The sequence below is a fragment of the Dermacentor variabilis genome, chromosome 10, assembly GCF_050947875.1.
Source record: "Dermacentor variabilis isolate Ectoservices chromosome 10, ASM5094787v1, whole genome shotgun sequence".
Lineage (NCBI taxonomy): Eukaryota > Metazoa > Arthropoda > Arachnida > Ixodida > Ixodidae > Dermacentor > Dermacentor variabilis.
The window spans coordinates 17,491,320-17,498,023 of NC_134577.1; positions in this window are offsets into that span (position 1 = coordinate 17,491,320).

Consider the following 6,704-nt stretch of genomic DNA (forward strand, 5'->3'; position numbering starts at 1 on the left):
CCGACTCGGCGCTGACTTCAACGCCATGTCCCACAGCCCGCTAAACCGAGGCTTTAAGCGGAGCCATTTACACAATTAACGCTAGCCAAGAGAACAATGGATGTCAGCGTGGTCGCGTTACCCGAAATGCTCCCTATTGTGCATCGAAGCCTTGCCATTCACTGCGTTCCATACCACGCACATCTCAATCAGGAGAAGGCGTTGTGAAATAACTGGACCGCAAGAACGTTGACCTCGAGACTTTGATGCCTAATTGACTAACCGGTGGTGGTTCTCTTTTTTTTTTTCAATCGGATAGTAAATGCGGGAGCAAACTTCGCCGCCTACATGCCAAGCCTATCATCATCGGACTCGAAGCTGCCGTGCAGTAAGTACCGTGTGAAGCGCTAGCATGTCACCAGTTAACCGAGAGTGAATTCACGACGCTTATTGAACTTAGAGAAGACGTCGACAAGCCAGCGCTTTGAGCGTTGCAACAGTGGCTATTCATGCTGACTGGTTTGCCGGCGTCGCGAGTATTCGTGAACCACACTTCCGCGCGATTACGTTTGTCAACACGACGACGAATAAATGAAGCGAGCTGTAACTTTTGTAGTAGTGCACGGTTCTCAATAAAACTGGGTGTATTAGGTGCTCCATCACGATTATTGCGTCGCGGTTGAAACAAACGCCCGGAATTGCTGGAAATAGAGTACACATATTGCAGTGCACAACAATTAAATGTATCGTTTGATAACAACAAAACCCGTCCAACCGGCGATTTTGTCTGGAATAATCGCTACAACGCCATGAAGGTCCACTTGGAAAGCCAGTGTAGTATGTCACGTCGAAGACATTTCAGAACGACTACATACAGGCCAGTTGCGAAACGGAGCGGTGACAAGACGCACGATTCTACAGCGCCATTAAGTGGAGGACGCAAACCGCGCTTGCCGCGAATCTCCACACGTGTCAATTAACGAGAGTTCAGCGCACCATGCCAGAGCATCTCGTTATGTAAGGCGCGTCGGAGAGCGAACACTGTCGAAAGTCGTCACGAGGGCGCCAAGTCGCTAAGTGTTAGCTCCTCGCTAGGGCGTGGCGCGCACTCGGGATTGCGAGCAAGTTCGCGTGGGCCCCGTGCTTGACAGGAGCATGATCACTTTAGAGGCGTTGTGCGAGGCGGACGCAAGAATGCCATAACCAGTATCTCAATTTCAGATGCATCGCGCTGTCGATTTTTCCCATTTAGGTATCAAGTTTGTAGAGTCAGTGTTGGGTACGGTCCTGGTAGTCAAGTGCATTCTCCCCTCATTGGCAGGAAAAGAAGTATGGATGAAATAAAAGCCAATTAAGACACCGACCTTTTCTGCAGCGCGTACGCTTTGCCGACGATGGTGCAGTTAAGAAGCGGCTCTCCGGTTGTCTTGGCAAGTGACCGAAACACAAAAGAGTCTTCGCGGTGCTATCGCGCTCAGTGTGAGCCACAACGCGCGAGTGCATGGCAAAGCACGTTCCCAGGCTCGACAGTATGGTCGATCTAAACGGAGCGTGTCCTGCTGTTCCTGTTTCGAAAATCACCCCTCCATGTCTGCTTTCGCCCTCTCCCCCAGTTCGCGTGAAACATTGGTCTCACAGAAGCGATAAGGACGGACGGTGGCCACCTTTAAGGCGCGGATACAGACCGGCGTTTCCAGCGTGCGAAGCAGCGGGCGGCGAAGTCGGAGGCGGCACGACGGTGACGACAGGGTCGCCGATGATTTGGCCCCCTGTACAGTTCAGCGCGTTGAATGTGGCCCGAAGCAGTGCAGCGATGAGCTGCTGCCCCATCGCATGCGCACACGGGCGTGGCTAGCGAGCACTTTTTCGTTTGTCAGAGGCCCGCAAACTCAGCTCAATAGCTTCTTTGCACCCGAACTGAAGGCCGGCCAGCCAAGCTTGCGCGCGATTCACTCTGGTCTGGCGGCTCTGGCGCGAGATAAGAAATGTTCCATTCCCGCGCTGGCCGCGCCAAAGCGCGCCGAATTCCGCCAGTCACGCTGGTTGCGCGGTGACGCTAGTGGCTTCCGTAACGCGAGAGCGCCCGCTTTGCGCCGGCGTAGCCTAACTGCGTCGTGCGTGGCGAGCGCCCGCTTTACGCCGGTCTATATCCGTGGCTTTAGTATGCTGAGTTGTATGCGTCATTCATTGTTCTAAACGCGCTTCAACCAGTCAAATATTGCAGATAAGAGACAGGAACTTCTCAGCAACGTTTCTATTTCTGTTTTGTTATGTGGTGATCGCACGCAGAAGAAAAGGAAAATATGGGCATGGGGCAGTACTGCAGAAACCTGTGTGACGACGCATCTAGGGTCGATAAATCAAGCCTGAATTGTCAGGGGTCGGCAGTTTTAATTTCCAGAAGCGTGGACTATACGCAGCTCACACAAGAAGTGCCACCGATCTCTTTAGAATATTTTCATCAGGCAGACTTCATGTTCAGACAGAGAGAGGGCGAAAGCAAGCATGAAGGGGCGATGTTCGAAACAATGAAACCAGAACCCACTCCCATTAAGTCGTAAATACGGCTCTACTCGGCGCCACTATCCAACCTGCGGGCAAAGACGCTTTAACAAAAGGCACAGAGTTTCTCACTACATTACCTAGAGGGAAATCTGGCGCTGCTGCGCTGTGGTATGCATGTGAATGCCGGTATATTGTGGTTTCGGATTGGCATCGTTCTCGTAGAGACAGGAGACCTTGAAGACGCGCTTGGCAAGTACCGTTCCGTCTGTCACAATGATTAATTTCTACTAAAACATCACGTAAAAAGCTGTTTTAGCTTTATTATTACGCGAAAACATGTTTTGTTTAACTATGAGAACTTGTTATTATGTGTACGACTACATGTTACGTAAAAAGTATCAGCGGGCCGCTAAAGTTGGAGGACAGACGACAAGGTTCGCGCTCGCTTTGAAACAGTTGGTCGTCTGTTCTTGCTTTTCTTCGCTTGGTCATGCATCGTGGGTGAGTAAAGATGTAATATGCGTGAATGGAAACATTTTATGAAGATTTTACTTTGAGAACGCGTTATTTGCGTAGCCATATCCACGTTTTAGACGAAGCCTCTTACAACACCAGCCAACACGAGCCTCGCAGACACATATACCGTCATTCCCATGACGGCACGGTGCCCCCTTAAGAAACTCCCATAGACGGTGGCGCCAGATTACCCTCTAGTTGTTATAGTGAGAAACTCTTTGACAAAAGGTTCTCTTAAGCCTCCTTGCCTGCGAGAGTGCTTGGTCACGCGCTCGTGGGTGGCAAATCAAAGTTAAAGCAGATGAAGAAATAAAATAAATTGCTCCCCTGCTCACTGTCGATCTGCAGCAGGGCAGTTCTTTATTTTTATTTTTTTATGATTGTCACTCGCTTAAAGTCCTTGTTTTATCTCGGGACCTTACACTCGCTGAATTCATGGCCCCTATTCGCGGTATACGCCGTATAGCTGATTTTCTCCATGTTACTTGGACAGCACGGGATGGCACTTCCAAGGCGCGCAACTTTCAGAAGGCATAGGTCGTTTGCACAAGTTGGAAGTTCTGTCATAGCTTGCAAATTGATTGAATAACGAGGAAAATTGTACGAGGGAGGCATCTTCATTCGAACGTGAGTGTAGTTCAGTTTCAATGCGTGCAAAAAGAGATCACCTCTACGTTTCCGAAATATTTCAGCGTCTGAACACCTGCCGTCATCAAGGTAGACCTGCTCCTATGAAACAGCTTTAATTCCAAGACAAACCAAATAATATTAATGAAATTATTTTATTGTAATAAAACGCAAAATTTAAACATACAACGAAATATACAGAAAATGATATCAAAATAAGGACCCTCAAAAGCAATTACTATAAAAAATGAACAAGCAGTCTAGAAATAACTTAAATAACAGTATGATCATCTGCAGCAGTGCACTCTGGAACCAGCACGAGAACATCGTCGTGCGAGCAAACACTAACATTACTTAGGACGAGATTGTCATGCAGGAAAGCTTAAAAATGTAATAATCGACGTACGCTGCTCGAGAGAGAGAGAGAGAGATAAAACTTTATTGTGTCCTTGATGGGGTCCAGGGGTGGCGGGGGTTTGGAGACTAACCCCCAGTTCCCCTCATTCCTCCGACGGCGACCAGGCCTTGCTTTCTGGCGGCGTCTTCGGCCATCCGGACAGCCCAGAGCTGCTCTTCTTGGTCCAAGCTGAGCAGCAGTCTCCCACTGCTCGGCCGCAGTTATGATGCGTGTTGTGTTAGTGCGGTAGGTGTTGGTGCGTGAGGCTTTGCGGCATTGCCTGATAATGTGATCGAGGTCAGCGCGGGCCTCACACGCTTTGCAGAGTGGGGAGTATGCATCGGGTTAAATGCGGTTGTATAGCACGGGGTTCGGGAAAGTTCGTGTCTGAAGTAGTCACCAAGTGGTGGATCGAGATTTAATTCAGTGTTTTGTGCTCTGGGGGTGTGTAATCGCTCTCTGCGGTAGTGAAGGAGAATTTTTCTGAACGTGACCATTCGGTCCTGCGCGTGACTGCGATGTAGAAGAGAGGGCTGGTCAGGATCGGAAGACTCAGTAGAAGGATGATGCGCCCGGTGTGCGAGAGCTCGGGCGGCATCGTGGGTGGCTTCGTTTCCAGCCAGACCCGAGTGACCAGGGGCCCAGATCATCTGGACGCGGCAATGCCTTGAGAAGTGAACGCAATTCGCCGAGGTGCGAAATGACTCCAAGGCCTCCACTGACGTAAATTGGACAAATAGACCGGCGCTATCTCTTGCTCCTCGGTGCTTCTTTCTGGTGACCTAAATGTCAGTGAAAAGCATCTCTTGGCATTCCGCAGGACTGTACAAGCGTATCGGTGGTTAAACGACGATACACCCAGGTTGTTATTAAAGCGAAGCTAGCCTCTGCTACACTGACACTCTGCGTCAATTCTTAAGAAGTGTAGGGTCTTTATCATCCAAGGGGTGGCGCCAGGCTCAACTCGGGTGGAGTGGAGGAAGAACTTCGAGTCGAACATAATTTGGGAATATATTGTAATCGGCCCATGCAGTGCCTGATTCGGACCACTCATCCTGCTCCCTTTCCGCCCTCCTATGAATATCTAATCAGCGCTGATCGGCTGTGGCGTTGGGCCAAAGGCTGTGCGCTAAGCGTTCTTAGTTCACTCACGTGATTTATGAAGCATAGTAGCCAGCAATTCAAACGCGTGGAAACCTTCAGAACGGGGTCTTTCGGTATTAGCAAGAGCAGTCGCGCTTCGCAATTGCTCGCCCTCACGAGAAGACGCGATGCCTACGTCGAGGTTCGGCGTGCATATCGATCGCGTGTTAATCGCAGGATCATTGTAAATGTGGGAGCCGTTAAGTTCGTGTCTTGCCTGACCGTACGCAGCGCGACATTACGCGGGAGCACGCAGGAATCCGAAACCCTGGGCACGCCGTAATCTGTAAATGGAGATATGCGCGTTGTGCGCACCATGCGTTGCATTTCAATGCACAGTTCCCGAAAACTGAGAGCACTTCGCTTACACGCACAGGCATCAGGAATGTGCTCTCCGCGACTACTGATTCGCTGAAAGAATCAGAGTACCGTGGAAATATACTGGTTGGCTGAAAACTTCAAGGCTGGGCTTTTATAGGACCCGCTGCGCACTTGCTATATATATATATATATATATATATATATATATATATATATATATATATATATATATATTACAAAGTCTTGGCTAGGTTCCGACTTTCCTCAAGGAAATATAGCGAGCGAAAAACATCTGTGCCTAAGGCAGGATAGGCATGTCTTTTATTTCGAGAGATAGAAAGGGCCATCTTTTACTTGAATCCAACTTGAAAACACGCCTAGTTGGCCGATAGTACACGGGACCTAAAGTTTTTGCTCGGAGTTTCATTACGGCCAGGGCACGTGCAAAACCGGCCATGCCTCTCTAAGTGTCTCTTACTGTTTTTAGAAGCCAAAAGATTGTTCATCAGAGTATACGAAATCTTGCAGCTTCTAAGCGCCTGCCGTCATCAAGGTACACCTTTGCCTTTGGAACAGCTTTAATTCCAAGACAAACGTAATCATATCAGACGAAATGATTTTATTGTAGTAGAACACAAGAAGTGAAACGAACAACAAAATATGCATAATATGACAATAAAGTAAGGACCCTCAAACGTAATCACTATAAAGAAGGAACAAGCAGTCTAAGAATAATTTTCCTAACCAAGATACATAAAACTTAAGCAACTATAAAACAAAATAAAACGGTATAATAGTGAAAAATGCAAACTATTTAAAGAAACATTTCAATCAGTCCAAAAGTTAGGAAAAATATTTTACAAAAGATTATCAACAACAAATAAATCTAATAGTATTCAAAGTGGAAACTTATCAGGGACAATTTAAGTGCAGGATATCATTGTAAAAATTTCAAGGTATCTGGTAAATTTTCCATAGCACCCTTATATGCCGAAGTATTTTTTTTATTACTACATTGCACACTATGGGGAATAAAGCGTTTCTAGTGGGTTATTATTCATCGATAAGTTACTATCAATAAAAACGGATGAAAGTTTATTAGCATAATTATTTTGTAATATAGATTGCGTAGGAACAAAATATTGTAGTGGCATCGTTGGGTATATATATCAGAAATGTACAAACCATCAGTGATGATACAAATTGGTTCTGAATG